Here is a 16452-nt window from a genome sequence, read left to right on the forward strand (position 1 = left end):
AAATTGGTCAGAGAGTATTGGTCTCTGTCACATACGCAGTATTTTGTTCCTGAAATCCAATCCAAGTAGCTATCTCAAAGAAGCTGGGCATGCTAAATAACAGGTTTCTCTTCGGTATTTTCCATACACAAAATATGGACTTTGACTACTGAAAGTTTAGTTCTCACTGCCCAAAACAACTCTCCAAAACTGTCACAATGAACCGTTCAGATATATTTATATGCTCTGAACCTCACAGACCTGAGAGGATGCAGATGTCTTTTCCTTCCTACACACTCCCAAACCCAGGAAATATCTACCTAGCATGTGACCAATAAAATTTTTTTTGAAGTTCTGGCCCCACTGTTGGTCCAGAACATGAAAAGCGTTCAGCAATGGGGATGAGCCTGGTGGATAGGGAGCAACTGCAGCACTGCTATGTATACTAAAAGAACAAGATCGGTGATTCATTTCTTGGTATCGTCCACTCAGAAACCAGAGAAAGCTAGGAAGCGTGAAAGGAAGACCAGGTGCTGTCCCCTTTTCATCACTGACACAGTAACATGTAGCTACTGGCTGGGGGACTTGGTTTCATTCTTTGACTCACATCACTGAGACAAAGGAATATATTCTCATAAACTTAACAGAAAGCATAAGTAAATCTCAAAGAAAAATATTTTGTGATATAACAATAAAAGATTAAATTCAAAACTTAAATAATGTTTGTGTTCTCTGGAAAAATGGACTCTAATTCAAATGATATTTATTTGTTTTGTTTTCCTAAAAATTTTCTCTGTTTGGAAAATCACCATCACACATAAGCAAGCTTACTTTATTTTTTAGGCCTACCTAGATGCAAATTCTCTCAAGACAGATATTCAGAGAAGCAGAGTTAATAAACTGAAAATCTGTCTTGTCTAGAAATATCTTCCTAAATGTTGAGTCTTACTTATATTGTAAATTACCTTATCAAATCATTATCAGAGGTCCAAATGCACTGCTATAAACTCTGCTGATCTCCAGTTTTCAGGCAGAATTTTCATTTATTTTCCAACCTCCCCCATCTTTCTTCCATTTCACTCCCAACTTTACGACAAATTGAGAAGAGCAAAAGTATCCGTTGTATCTACATATGTAAAAGTCATGGTGTGTAATACTGTACATTGAAGAACAAGGAAAAATCCCCAAACTGGCACTTGACAAGGCTATTTTTGACTAATATTTTGTCCATATCTGCAGTGTCCTACAAAAAAAAAACAAAAAACAAAAAACAAACAACAACCAAAAAAAACCAAAACAAACAAAAACAAAAAACAAACAAACAAACAAAAAAAAAAACAAAACAAAAAAAAAAAAAAAAAAACCAAAACAAAACAAAAAAAACACGAATCATGTCCAGAAGCTGGAATGCCAAGATCAAAGGTAAGAGTGGCAACTGACAAAACTATTACAATATCCTTTTCTAGTGATGACAATATAAGTAGTTAGGGGTTTTCACTTTCACCTAGATATACATGTAGTTACTTTGTTGCCACATTGTGCTCAAAAAAGTTTCTATTGGTTTTACTTTCATATTTGCAGCTTTACATGTACAACACATTGTATCTCGACATTTTCCAGATATCTGAAATCACCATGGCAACTCACTCATGCACTACTTTTTGATGTAGCTGTCTTGAGTATTTAGCAAAATACAGCAAAAAAAAAGCAGAAGCATTTATTGAGCAACCAAATTTAGATATACAGTGACCACACCTAGGTTACATTGAAATAACACCAGAGTTATGAAGAAGCAAACCAAGAAAAAAGAAATTAAGAAACCTTACGTTTCAAGTGGTGTTTAATACTCTGAATGTAGGTGAAATTTATAATGCTGATTTTCAGTCTGTGCAAGATCAGGTAACAAACACAGTCTTGATGATGCCTGGAACCCCACTCAGCAGTTATTTGCAAAGCTAATTCTTATGTTCTGTAGTATTTTTTCTGGATGTCTATAAATGTTCTTATAAAGACTTCTAACCTGCATACTTTATGCAACTAGGGATTGAATTGAGCATGATTGGCAATCATCCTAGCCTTTTTTATGTAATTGTGAACGTGACTTTTGTGGCATGTATCACAAATCCTTACTTTTTTGATACTTCTCTTTGCTAAAACATATATTTCCTGTATATAGTCCTGACCAAGACAATTGGTGGTAGGATCCAGGCTTCTTTGGGTGCAGGAAAACATGTAGTAGGTATTTTCAAAAGTGCTTAATTTCTTCCTGATTTCTTTGGAATTTATTTTCTCATCTGCAAAAACAGACAGCAGTTATTTCTCTTTGCTTTTCATCTGAGACTTTCCAGCTTGTAAGCCCTTTGCAGCATGACATTATTTAATATGTATATTCAGCCTGGCTGCTGTAATAAATAAAATAACTTAAAAACTACAAAGGTATAGAAAAACTCTTCATATAGAACATGAAACTCTTGAAGACATATAAAATGTACCTCCTAAAATACAATCTTCTGTGTTACCTCTTTCATCCCATTTAAGAGGAACTATGAGAGCTCTTTCCACACTGAATCACTTTAGGTTCCATTATCTTCCACTTTTCAGCTGTGAAAGACAAATCCTAGTATGTATTTTTGTACCTTTCTAAAATGCATTTTGGCTCATTACCAGAGCCATTACTAAATCATTCCTTTCTCTAGTTACTGGAATAGAAAAATAGTAAGGGAACATTTTAATTTTACCTTACTGCTGCAAGACACTCCTTTTGCAGAAGGTAAAAGTTATTTTGAGCCTAAAGGCTTTTCATACTTTGTCACACCATTGTGTAAAACTTTGTATTGTGCTATGTCAGACAATTGAATATGCAGACTGGGCTTCAGAGTGATTAACTTTTATAAATAGTACAAGAAAGGGTACTCTGATTTCAGAGATAATTCAAAAACTGCTTAGAAACTAGATAACAGACTCTTGTGGGCTTCTTTTGTTGATGTTCTTGTTGGTTGTTGTTTTTGTTTTGTTTAAATTTTATTTTCAGTACTAATTCTTTATGAGACCTCATTTTCATTTTATTTCCTGAAATTCCTTCGATGTGATTACAAGCGCATATCTCAGTAAAAGCGATTTCTCTATAACAGAGCAAAGCACTTCTAAAGGAAAAAACAAATAAACAAACAAAAACACAAATAAAAACACAAACAAAAAACACAAGCAAAAACAAACCAACCAAACAACAACAAAACAAAACAAAAACAAAAACAAAAACAAACAAACAAACAAAAAAAACCAAGCAGACACAACACAACCTTGAAATTTCTATTTCTATTTCTGATGCCTTAAAATTGGTCCTTCTTTTTAAAGGAGGGTGAAAACAGAATCACATTTTTAAGAATGCTAAGTTTTGCATAACTAAGTTGCCAGTGAGCAATTCTTGGTTAACAACTGAATAAATGATCATGTGCTGCGATGTAGCATTTTAAATCTGCTAGTGAAGTTTATTAAAACTGTCTGATATTTGTCCAAAATAACAGAGTATACAATTATTAACTTTTATTGTGGGATGAGGGTATGTTGGGAATTTTTTTCCTAACACAATCCGGTTCTTAGATCCATTCTTTTTATACAGAATATAAATGGAGGGGGGAAAAAAAAAAAGTATTCAAAGGAAAAAACATCTTGAACCCATTGCTCTGTTGAAAACAGAGAATACCAAAAGAGTCTTCATTATTCTCAGAATGGGGAAAATGCAGACTACTGATCCCATTTTGCCCTCAAAGGTCAATGCCTTTGAATTCTCCTCTGTTGTCATCCATCATAGTAATATTGCAGCAAGCATCAGATCAGATCAGTCTAAATGAAATAATGATCTGATGTTTAGGGAGTCTCCTGGTTTTGTTAAAAACACGTTTATCTTTTAGTGAATTTGCCCGTCAACTAAAGTCTTCATATTAGCTGCAGTTTCCTGGAAAACCAGATACATGTTTTGGTAAACATAGCAATGGAATGTGAAGTTATGATAACAATTGATGCACATCTCGTGAGAGGGGCAACGAGAAACAGGTGACCAAGAAGCTGACCAACTGAGTATAACATCCCATTCACGTGAATACTTCATATAAAAGTGGAAGATCATGAGGATCTCATCCCTTTTTCCTTCTTTTCCTTTTGCTTATGGCTGACATTAGGAGAGGACCTTCCTAGTCATCCCTGCAAACTGAGGCCTAGAGAGAGATTGAATCCAGCTCTGGTTGGCTGCGGAGTCCAATCCAGGACTTTGGGTGCCGGTTCTGCAGTTGCTGGGACTTTCAAGACTGGTTTTGAATATTTTGTATTATTTTCTCTATTCTTATTAGTAGCATTAGTAAAACATGTTTAATTTTTCCAACTCTCTTCTCTCTGTCCTTCTTTCCCTCCCGATCGCCTGTCCTTAATGGGAAGCGGGGAGAAGGAGGGGCTGAACGGGGAAGCGGCGGGGAGAAGGGATTAACAATACATCTGCCATGGTTTTATTGTCACCCTGCAATCAAAACCCTCGACAGGGAGTGAGTCTGGGTATAAAGAAGGATAAAAGTTTATTTCCTTCTGTCACAGGCCAAATTTCCTTTTTCTGTTTCCATCAGTAGCATAACATAATGTGTTTAGCACACATCAGGACTTAGAGGATCAAATTGTAGATGTTTAAAACACTAAAATGTACCAAAGCTCATTTGTGTCATCATTTAATTCTCAGTAGTATAGTTCAGAATTCGTTCTACATTTTGCTTGATGTTGTAGATGAACAAAAGAGAAGCATGATCCTCACTTGAAGTTTATTTATTTGTCAGTTTGTTTGTTTATTTATTTGTTTCCCCCAGGGGCTGGTACATTTTATCCTTCTCCAAATAGTTAAATCATTGACACAGCCACCAAAGCAACATTCGTATATCAGACAGTAATATACTCAGTTCTATTTACTGTTGCCTTTATGTGCTAGGCTCATTATAAATGTTTTAAAATTTATTACTGTAGCATGTACCTACTGTAGCAGTACACACTACAACCTGTGTCTGTACACAATAAAAATATAATCAAGCCTCTCTTAACTTCAAAGTCTTCTGAATAAGACCTGTTGCAATTCATGTAATGTTTACTGTGGCACTAATACCATGAAAACTCTATGACTCAATGTATCAGGAAATAGAAAATCAAAGATTTATTTATACAAACAAACAAACAAACAAAACATAAGCAGACAATAAGAGAAGATTGGTAGAACACAGTAAAATTAATGCTTCTCTTTATATATATTTGTACACAACATCAGAAAGTGGTCCATCTCACCTTATCTCTGGCAAAATCACCTAACACTAGTTAAACATGTTTTGCTTGTACTTTAAGTCAAGAAATCTACCTACTATATAGAGAAGAGACATTCTCTTCAATGAACTGTAATGTCTCTTCAACATTGTGGAAATGTCTGATAAACGTTTATGATCAAGATGTGTGTAATATAAGGTATGATTCATCATTGTGCGGTAACTATTTTAAACATTACCAGAAGTGTGATAAACATTTCCTGTCAGTTTGTTGGCAATAGGATTTATTTAGTGTTGACATTAATTCTATTCAGCTCTTTAAAGACATCACTCTGTCTGGTACACATGTTACATATCAATGAGAACAGCAGCAAGGGGAGACAGCTTGGACTGAAAGTGTAAAACATTCAGTGCGTTCTGGAGTTTGCGGTTTTCTATGTTTGACTTAATCAGTTTTCCCATTGAGTGGAGAAGGCAATCACTGCACCATAACCTTGCAGAAGTTTCATTCAACCTCTGAATTATTTCCTTATTTTGCCTAATATGTTCATTTAAGAGACCAAATGTCATTGCTGAGTGAAAGGATTTAGTCACACAGCTTCCATTAGTTTAAATGAGACCTCTACAACCAAACTCCTAACACTGTCTTTACTGTTTCTGTAATCTGATGATGGATTTAAAAATTGGGTGAAGCACATCATTGCATAGCTTTGAATCTCCTAGTACCTATTCACAGTTCCAGATCTCCCTGACTCATCAAGTAGCTACAAGGAGCCAAGCTGAAAATGATATGTTTTCAGGACTCCTTTTCTCCTTAGAAAGGTTCAGGTGTCCCTAGGGACCATTGTCTCAGCTTCAGCCTGTGTGAATGACAAAACATTGTCCACTTTGTAGCCAATTCAGAGCTGCAGTTTGGATCAAGATCTTCCCTTCCATCAGACAAGATTGCCAAACATTTACTTAAAGAATGTTTTTACTCCCTCAATCTCTTACAGTCTTCATGGGATAAGAAAGCATATTCCTTGACCAATGTAAAAAACAAGACTTTAGGATGATTATCTGATAAAATGGACCTAGGCAAAAACTTTGCTTGATCGTTCTAGCTTTGCATTTAACAGAATTTAATGGATAAGACCACTGTCCTCATATGAAATACTGACTAAGTGTGCTTTAGAAATGGAATATTACAGGTTAGATTTCCCTCATGTTGAGGAGATAATGGAACCTTCATATTCCCCTTGCTTTCAGTGAAACTAACCAATCTTTACTTTTTTACAAAAGAGTCTCAGTGATATTACATCCTTCTGATATCCACCAAAAGCAAACAAGCCAAAAGTAAAAAAAAAAATTGTATTGAGGAAAGACTGCAGATCTCTACTTTCTGTCTGGGCTTCAAATGCCTTTGTTTGGAGGTATCAAGCTCAGAGAGGACTGTCAGTCTGGACAGAGGGTCTTCTCTCTGCACTGCTGTCTGTTTACTATGAATAATCCTCAGAGGTTCTTAACTTACCCTACATGCTAAATAAAGGTATTCTATGAAAAACTTGTTACTGAATTTCAGAATGGAGATTAAATGTTCAGACATTATTACATATAATTTACATTGCGCAGACCCTAAGATGAAGAAGCTGTTTGGTCTACAGTGTAACAGCACTCCGTGCACTGGAGTCTTGCAAATAACATGTAGAGCTGGAGTGTTGTTTCAACATCTAGCCTGTGAGATGAACAGCCAAGGATCAACGGCTGTTTTAAAGTTTATTTCATGATAATAAAAACAAACTATTGCATTACGTGTAGTGCAGATTTAGGATTGTTTTGATGTTCTATAGGAAAGAATTGTGTGATAATTTTGGCGTGTTAGGATCATGTATTAGTAATAAAACTGCCTGATTACATTTGTGGATATTTGTAGACACAGATAAAAAATTCTACCAAAAATTAAATAATATGAGATGAAAGTAAAATTTCAATGAAGCTAGAGAATCTGTTTGCATTTCCAGCACATAGTATTAAATGTTCATGACCTAATTAACATGCAAATCCTGTATAAACTACTGATTTCTGTAATTTAACCATGAATACACTCTGACACTTTTCTGCTTTAATTACTTTAATAGCAATTAGTGAATACTTGGACAAACAACCAGATAGGTTATCCTTGTTGGTTTTATGTCTTCTAATAATGATAGAAACATAGATGGGATCAGAACTTCCAACATTTACCAAAATATCAATAAAGAAGTACAGTTTATCTAAGTATTAATACTGAATGCTGCCTGCAAAACTCATTAGGTACAGTAGGGCATCTTGACACTGCACATAAAGTATAAAAATGTGAAGTAAAGGGAATCTGAGGATGTAAAATCACATGCATCTCTTGAGTAATGTGAGAGAGCTTTCTGGGGCAAGGAATAGATTTTAATTTAGGTTATACCTTCTTATACCAGCTATAACATCAGTAACAAGAAACATAAAGAGCCTCCAAAACTTTAAACACAACATAAAGATAGGTAAAAAGAATCGGCAGATAAATAGGGAATAGACATCTCTGTGAACTTCTGTAACTCCAAACAACACAGTCCTTTAATCATAGTGGAATTATATGGTCATAATCTAGGTATCAAATGAGAGATTATTAAGGCTAAACTCAGTGAAGACTATATCTGACTGCTCTAAATGGTATAATGATATTATCAGTTGTTGCAATGCTTTTTATGCTTTTGAGCCATAGAGTTCCAAGGATACAGAGGAGAGAACGGGGAAGGAGGACCAAGGGGAGTGGTACCAATGGCAGGTCTGCTCCAGATACAGGAAAAGGCTGCAGCTATCAGTTGGCTGTTATTGTGAGAAGTCATAAAATAACATGGGATCTATCCTCCTATCATTTAAATACATACTAATTAATGTCCACTGTTCTACAAGGTGAAATTTGCAGATCTCAGGAAGAAAGACTACATGATATGGTCAGTGGTGCACAAAGATAAATGGAGCTTCAAGACTGAGATCATGAACTTGAATAGGGACAGACATACTGAGCTATTATAAAAATAAGACAGACCAGATTCTGATTTCCTGCTAAATTGTACGTACTTGTTATATTCACCCAGGGTCAAAGTGAATGTAAAGTGCTGCAGACTTATAAAGACCTTAGAAGTGCACAGATACTGTTTAGATGATACAACCTTTTTATATTAATATTTTGAGTCCAACTAAATTCCAGTAATAGAAGGAATTAAAACTTGTCCTTTCAGCATTCTCTACTGGAGGGTGCAAGGAACACATGCATAATGTGACCAGCGTTTACAAGACTGGATGAGCAAAGTACAGACAATTTTAAGGATTTTTGGTAGAGATTAGATCTCTCTTCCAACATTGAGAAATTTGCAAGTTGAAAAATAAATTAAGGAAGTTACAATAGCACACAGTGTAAACTTCAACACTGTAAGGAGGTATAGGCCCCCCAAAAATTCTATGAAATTATGCCAGATTACGCCACTATAAAATCAGATCCTACCTTATACAACTCCATGATAACAAAGAAAAAAAATTGTCAAGTGATCTACATGAATAAGAAGTTATTAATTTTTTGGAAGTGCAAAACCTTTGGGATGCAAAATGTTGTGTCTTCTGTTTCCTTCATTCACAATGCATTCAAGTGTGAATGGTGGACAGGTGGTATCTTGAAGAAAACAATTGTTTCATTTGTAGTTTAAGGACTTTTTTTGTAATTATAAAATACACTGATTTTCTGCCCTGATTCTGACGTGACATTTATTACTTTCATATGGAACAACACAATTATGTTACCTAGTTTTGTACTGAAACACAATAATTACAGATAGAAGAGGAAAAACTAATGAAGATGATGCCAGCCTTTTTTCCTCCTTTTTCAAAACAACATCACTGAGGTGCAAAGTGGAAGTAGGACTCAGAGAGTGGCATAGTGTAAGTCCACCTTGATAAAAGCATATCCAGGCACTGCCCTAGCTGCACTTAGACCATAAAGTTGACATTTATCAATCAGCAATCAGTGGGTATCTCTTGAAGGCTTATCAGATGAGGTCACAAAAATAGATGTTTCTAGCTTTACTCATCTGTTTTCTCAAAACTTATATTTCTAACATTTCTTTATCACGTAGCCAACAGGTAAGCCTTAGATCAATAATAATGTTTTACAAATTTTAGGTCTACATCCTCAGCTGTAGTAAATCACAAACACTCTGTCATGGTTTCTCTTATTGATCCCTGTATGGGCCACCAATTAATCTGTCAAGGTTTGATTGAAAGGTGACAATAAACTGTGGAAGATGCTCTCTTTTAATCTACCCTCCACCCTTTCCAAATAGGAAAAAAAAAAAAAAAGTGATAAGAAGGATAAAGAAGAGAGACTTCAAGTAAGAAAGGTTTTAAAGGCTTTACTAATGCTATTAATAAATAGAGAAAATATACAAAACATACAAAATCTTGAGTATCCCAGGGTAGCAGCATAGCTTTGCCCCACCTCAGCAGAAGATGGGGCTGGTGTCACTCCAGCAGCTGCAGGGCAGGCACCTGGAAGTCCTGGACAGGACTTGACAGCAAACTGGAACTGGATTCAAGGATGCACGGTCTCATGCCTTGCATCACAGGCACGGCGGGCAGGGTCATCTTCAGATGCCAGCCATGGTCAAAGACAGTAAGACCCTCATGGTCTCCCTCTTTTATAGGGTGTAGGAAGTGGATGGGATGAAATACTCAGTTGGTCAGTTTTAGTCACCTATTTTGTCCTCCCCTCCTTGTAAATACAATTATTATCAATTTTGGGATGTTATCAGAATTCTTAGTTGTTATAGCAGTACATCTAAATGTGAGCTTCTTCTGCATTCCGTTGATCACTCTTACCAGTCTGAAGCAAACAGTGTCTGAAAAAACATGTAGCTAAATTCAGAAAAGTGCGGTTACTTAGAAGGTACTTAGAATAACTTAAATGAAAGGAAAATTCACTAAAAGAGAACTGGTCTTGTTTTTAACAAAACCAGGACACACTCCATTTAAACAACTTACAGCTTGCATCCACTTTTTGTGTCTCATCCTTTTTCAGAGGATCATAGATCATCTGAAATATCCTGGTAAGATTTTAATAAAATTTGTTATGGAGGAAAAAAAAAATCACATTGATGATAGTTAACACAATATATCCACGTGGCAGACTTGCTACAGATTGCTGCTTCTTTCAGTGTATGAAAAACTTATGAAGCTTTCCCAATCCTGGAACACAGTTTCTCTCAATTAATCATTAGCATAGACTGAGCAACTTGTAGCACAACGAAGCTGAATAAAAAAACCCCTACTTTGACCAGACATTTAAACTTTCAACATCACTTCTCCAATAATGCTATGGAGGAACGTGTTCACCTAGTTGTCCACAGCTGTGGTCAATTGATTTATATTTTGATTACAAAAAATCATAATAATAAAAAAAAAATAGTAGTTGATCAAAACCAGTGATGCTTCAAGGGTATTGCTGGAGAAATCAGTGACAGTTGCAGCACTCACAAATATCTTGAGTTTAGCATGAAATTGGCAGTAATATGAGGATGACTGGAAAATAAAAGGAGCAGAAATAGTTTATTTATATTTTGTGGCCTTCTTCCCTCATTAATAATCTCTAATTAAGAGGTTAATTTTCGCACAGATGGAATGAAATGCATATTGAACTGTGTAATGGATTTATCTCACGGAAGCATGAAAACAGGGGCATGTGCATGTATATATGGAGCACAGCAAATTATCCAGGCCTTGTAAGGGTAGGTAGTATAATTTTGTTTGTCACAGATGGTAATTAAAACTGTGAGAACAAGTCTTAATATCTTCAGTCAGCAGTCTTCTTAACTGATAATTACCAACATGGGTTTAATTCTACTATTTGGATGAGTTTGCTTTATTCCACACTTTCAATATTTCTGTACTGTTCTTAGCTCCTAGGCAGTTTGAACAATCAGCTTCCAGCTCTACTATTGCATGGAAAGTGTAGAGTAAACATTATCATTGCTGAGTAAAAATAGAGTCAATCTGACACATGCTTGACAGTTTCTAATTTGAGATTGGGATGAAAGATTGATATATTTTGCTTAGTTTTACATTAACCAGTTTGGTAACTACCACTTTTATCACCTATTGCAATTAATTTGATTCACCAATTTTTGAACAGTTGGAATGAATATACCACTCAAATGAATGTACCATTGTCATATATTTGTTTTTAAAAGCAAGACAGATGTTTTAATCACAGGTCAGATGTTACCTACTTTTACTAAGAACTTATCACTCAAACAGTCCTTCTGTTAGAGTACTCATAGAGATGAATGGTTAAAAAATCACAGTGCAGAAGTAATGGCAATTTCTCTTCCAGAAAGACATGCTTTCAGAAACAAAGCTGCATCATCATAACCCATATTGCCGATGGAAGGGAATGAAGACATGTCAAGGAACTGTACATGGTCAAATTTTCTTTTGGGAAACCAAACCCCCAAAAAGCAAACAAATGCCACCAAAAAAAAAAAAAAAAAAAAAACCAAAAAAAAAACACAAAAACCCCACATACAAAAAAAAACCCACAACAAACAAACAAACAAACAAAAACTTTGAAAAGGTTACCTCAGGAACTGAATGCTTGGAAATTTACACTAACTTTGATCTGTTCTAGTTTTGAATGTAAAAATGTACAAAACCAAGAAGGGCAAATCAATGCTTGTACCTTGTTTCTTCTGACCATGGAGTGAATTAGAACTCAGCCAAAATTGGAGTAGATAGAAGTTTTAACAGATAAGGAAAGGAACATTTCCCCAATTCCTGAATATTTTTCTTTTCACTTTCAAGTAGCAGTGAAATAACTTGTATTTTTGCTTAAACCAAATCAACCAACATAACTATCATAACCCCAAACAAACAAAAAAAACTCAAACTGTTTTGTTTTGCCTAAGGAAATAACTATTCAATTATTTTGGTCCAATGAGACACTAAAGTCCTGAAGGACTAACTTCCAGACTACTAGCCATGTAATAGGATAATATAATAATAGAATGAGAGAAGGATCAATAAGACAAAGATAATTGGTTTATTTGGCTTTGCAAATAAAGGAAGAAAGGTGCAAAAACATGAAATGTCTTTGCTGAAAGAAATTAATTGGATTGCTACCACTGCAAACCACAATGCTTTTGGTGAGTCTTCCTGAAAAAATACAAATCACAGCAATGCACTACTCAAGTTAGTACATGAGACTTATTTTTTTCTCAGTTAAAATTTCTAGACCACTAGATTATCTCCTCTGATGAGGCTACATTCAGTCAACTTTCTCTAGTCAGAGATCAGATGCCACATGTGGTTGTACGGTTTCACATCAGGACAACAGAAATAGAACAGGATATCATTGCTCTCTGGAGGGAGCGAGGAGGGATAAATCTGCAAATGAGTGAAAATACAGTTTGGATATGGACTTTGTCAGTTATTGTGAGAGTTAAAGATGTTATTAATGATTATTATATGTCCCTATTTCTACTGGGTTATAAAATTGCTGTCTCATTCTATGTGAGCAGTACCTCAAATCAGATTAAAAATTTAGTTTCTCTAATGCTGCATAAGCAAACTTGGAAAGCACATATTTTGGTTTGCAGCTTGTGAAGTTTTAAAACAGAAAGGACTTCTCTCTGAAATTAGCTTTTTCCCCTTAGTTATACAATCCTACAAAATGCAAAATATGTATAAAGAGATATACATGCATCAGCATGGATCTTATTGTTCTGTTAAAACCATGTGTGAAATCACTGTCCATATGGGAAAAATAACATGCACCTTGCTCAGGGTGACTTTTCCAAGTTTGCACAGATAAATCCGAAACTCACATGGAAACAGCAACCTTGGAACTTTCCTATAATTCAAATTCAGAGAGATACTCTGCAGTATAAAAACAAGTGTAGGATCAGGAACATGAGCACTGAGCCAACTGTGAAGATTAGAGAGTGGTATAATCAAAGAAAAAGGACATGTAGAGATAGAAGAAGGAAAATGTAGAGTTGAGAGTTGATAACTGAAGACAAGAAGTTGGCTGAGTCAAGCAGAAGTCAACTGATTAAAAAATGTAGGCAAAAAAGGGAACACTAATAAAAATAAAAATTAAAGAACAACAACAGTGAAAATCAGAAGATGTGATGGGCATGAGAATAAAAACAAGGGAGAAAGAAAATGTAAAGGAAAAATGTCAAATATAAGTACATGTGACACTCTCCAAGAAAAAAATATATGTTGCAGATGCTTTGCACATCTGCATTTCTCTGTTCCTGAATCTTTCTGGAGTTACCGTGTGTCCTCCTATCAGGTTGACTAACATTTCCTACCTGATAACTACAAACATCTGAGTCCCACACAACTATGAACTTTTCCTCAATCCAACTACATAAAACAATATTGCTGTTTTACAAAAGAGGAAATGGGACAGAGATTAAATTAATTCCTTCAGGAGACAGAAATAAGCAGAGAATTAAATTTTACTCAGAATTCCCAAATACTGGTCCAGTACATTACCGGTAAAGTGATCCATCCTCCACTTACGCATTAGCATTTAAATCTAGGTGATTCACTACCCATCATGACTCATTTCCAGTGAGGGGTGCATGGTTGTCTCTTCTAGTTTTTTGAAATTCCTCCAACCTTGGCAATTCTACAGAAAAAAGCCTAAATGTCAACCTCCTCAACATGATGGTTTTCGCAGTATCACAGTATGTTTGGGATTGGAAGGGACCTCAAAAGTTCATCTAGTCCAATCCTCCTGCTGGAGCAGGAACGCCTAGGTGAGGTCGCACAGGAACATGTCCAGGCAGGTTTTGACTGTCTCCAGGGAAGGAGACTCCACACCCTCCCTGGGCAGCCTGTTCCAGTGTTCTGCTACCCTCACTGAGAAGAAGTTTCTTCTCAAATTTAAGTGGAACCTCCTGTGTTCCAGCTTGATCCCATTACCCCTTGTCTTACACACCTGTATTTCAAGTTTCCACAAATCAAAGGCATAATGTGTGCCACTGACAAACACAGTGTACAACAGGGACAGGAACATGAGACATCAGTAATGTATCAGGTTCACTCAGAAGAGTTCTCATCCATTCTGTGCAGAAGGTGTATAATGTTATATAATCTCTTACAACTGTACTGAGAAGGAGTAGAGAACAACATAACTGCCTCCATTTTTAGTTTATACATTCATATTTTTGAGAAACCTATACTGCTGATATATTTTAAGAAGGCCGAATAACTTAAAAACCTAATTGAGCTATTTTGATGTTCTGTTTGGTTTTGAGTTGTTTTTGTTTTTAAAACTGCAAATGGAAAATTCTCCTGGATGCTTTATGTGTTGTAAATTCAAGGTCATAATTACAGGGTAGCTTCCTAGAAAAAAAAAAAATATATATATATATATATTATTCTATTAGTTTTTCAGATTAAGGACAAATCACTTACAGGTAGAACTGTTTACTGTTTGTAGACCGGATGAATTTTCTGAGAAAAATAAAAGAAAGTCCTGGCAGACTTTATGCCAGGAAGAACCAACTAAAAATAATTTAATTAATGAATTAATTCATGTGTTAATGAATGCAATGAAGGTGTTTTGCTTAAAAAAATTTACCAGACATTAAAAAAACAGAAAGTGCAATTTATGGTTGAAATGAGTGAAAGATATGTATTATATATAGTATTTATATATATATATATATATGTACATATATCTATATGTCCTACCCTGGAACTTCAATAATTAGAATAACAAAAGAGATTTTTTATTTGATTGTAAAATATCATCACATGCACGATTTGATTCTGACTCTGTCAGAATGTTACATCCTTGCAAAGTGGCTTGGTGGCATTGATTTCACAGAATCACAGAATTCAAAAGGAAGGAAGCAAATTCTTCTATTTCAATAAGATTCTCTCTATGTATGTATGCCAAATATATACATATACATTATACATACATTATATACAGTAAATGCTTTCTCTAGATTCAGTTAGGCAAGTGTATTTGTCATGCTGGGATTTTAGGGGTCATGGCAAAGCAGTTTGGAGATGTGCGAATGATGCCTAATTTATGTGCTCAACTGGAAAGACTGGATTAAAAAAAAAAAAGATATTCTGGCTGAATCTAATATCAGATTTCTCTGACTGAAAAAAAAAGGGAGGGAGGGGGAAACAGAGACATACTTCATCAATTTGAATTTCACTAAGACTTCCAGCATTACAATATGCTAGTTTTTAAGAGCAAAATATTACAAACACATGCTCTACTCTACCTGAATACTTAGAGTTACACAGATTAAGAACAAGATACTGCTCCAACCTTCTCTTAGAAGACGTGCGTAAGTTCATCATCTGACGCTACTGTTAATAATCCCCAAAGAAACAGAGATTTGTCTAATTCATTAGCAAAGTAGGATGTATTAACATAAAGCTAAGCCTGCCTCCTCTATTTTCCTTTTTTATTTGTTTGTTTGTTTTAAGTAGAAAACAAAAATAGAGAAAAAGAAGAACAACAACAACAAAAAGAGAATTATTTGCTTTACAAAATGTATAGCATTGGAGAATATTTCCCCCATGGTTGGTAAAGACTTGTGTTCAACTTCTCTCACATTTCTCAAGTTTCTGAAATCTTTTCTGGACTTTCATATCTCCAGAGAACACTTACCTGATATATTAGAGAACATGCTGGAAAAGGTAACTCTCAAAGTCACTGTTTTTCATGTTTTTCTGGTTGGTTAATTGTTTTGTGTTTGTTTTGTGTTGTTTTGTTTTGTTAGCAGAAGCATTAGTATTAGAAAGTACAGTACACTACCTGCAACAAGATATTCTTCAGCCTAATAAGGAACAATTTTCCTGGAAGTTCACATTCTCTGTCCAAAGATATGCACTGAGCCTGAGCTCCCAAAAAGTGTAAGCAAGAGCCAGTGTAGGAGTTACTGGAAAATCCACTTGTGCACTCCCTCCTATTGGAAATAATAGCTCTAAATATTTCCTTCCAGATTAAAACATACAGTTGTAACTTTAACCTAACATCAATGAGTAACTTTAGAACAACCACAAGGTTTCCTTTCCCTGAAAAGTGTAGTCTTGCAACCTGAAGATCATTACAGCAGCACATGCAGTACTCAGTTATGATTTAGACCAC

The sequence above is a fragment of the Patagioenas fasciata genome, chromosome Z, assembly GCF_037038585.1.
Source record: "Patagioenas fasciata isolate bPatFas1 chromosome Z, bPatFas1.hap1, whole genome shotgun sequence".
In the NCBI taxonomy this organism is placed as follows: Eukaryota; Metazoa; Chordata; class Aves; order Columbiformes; family Columbidae; genus Patagioenas; species Patagioenas fasciata.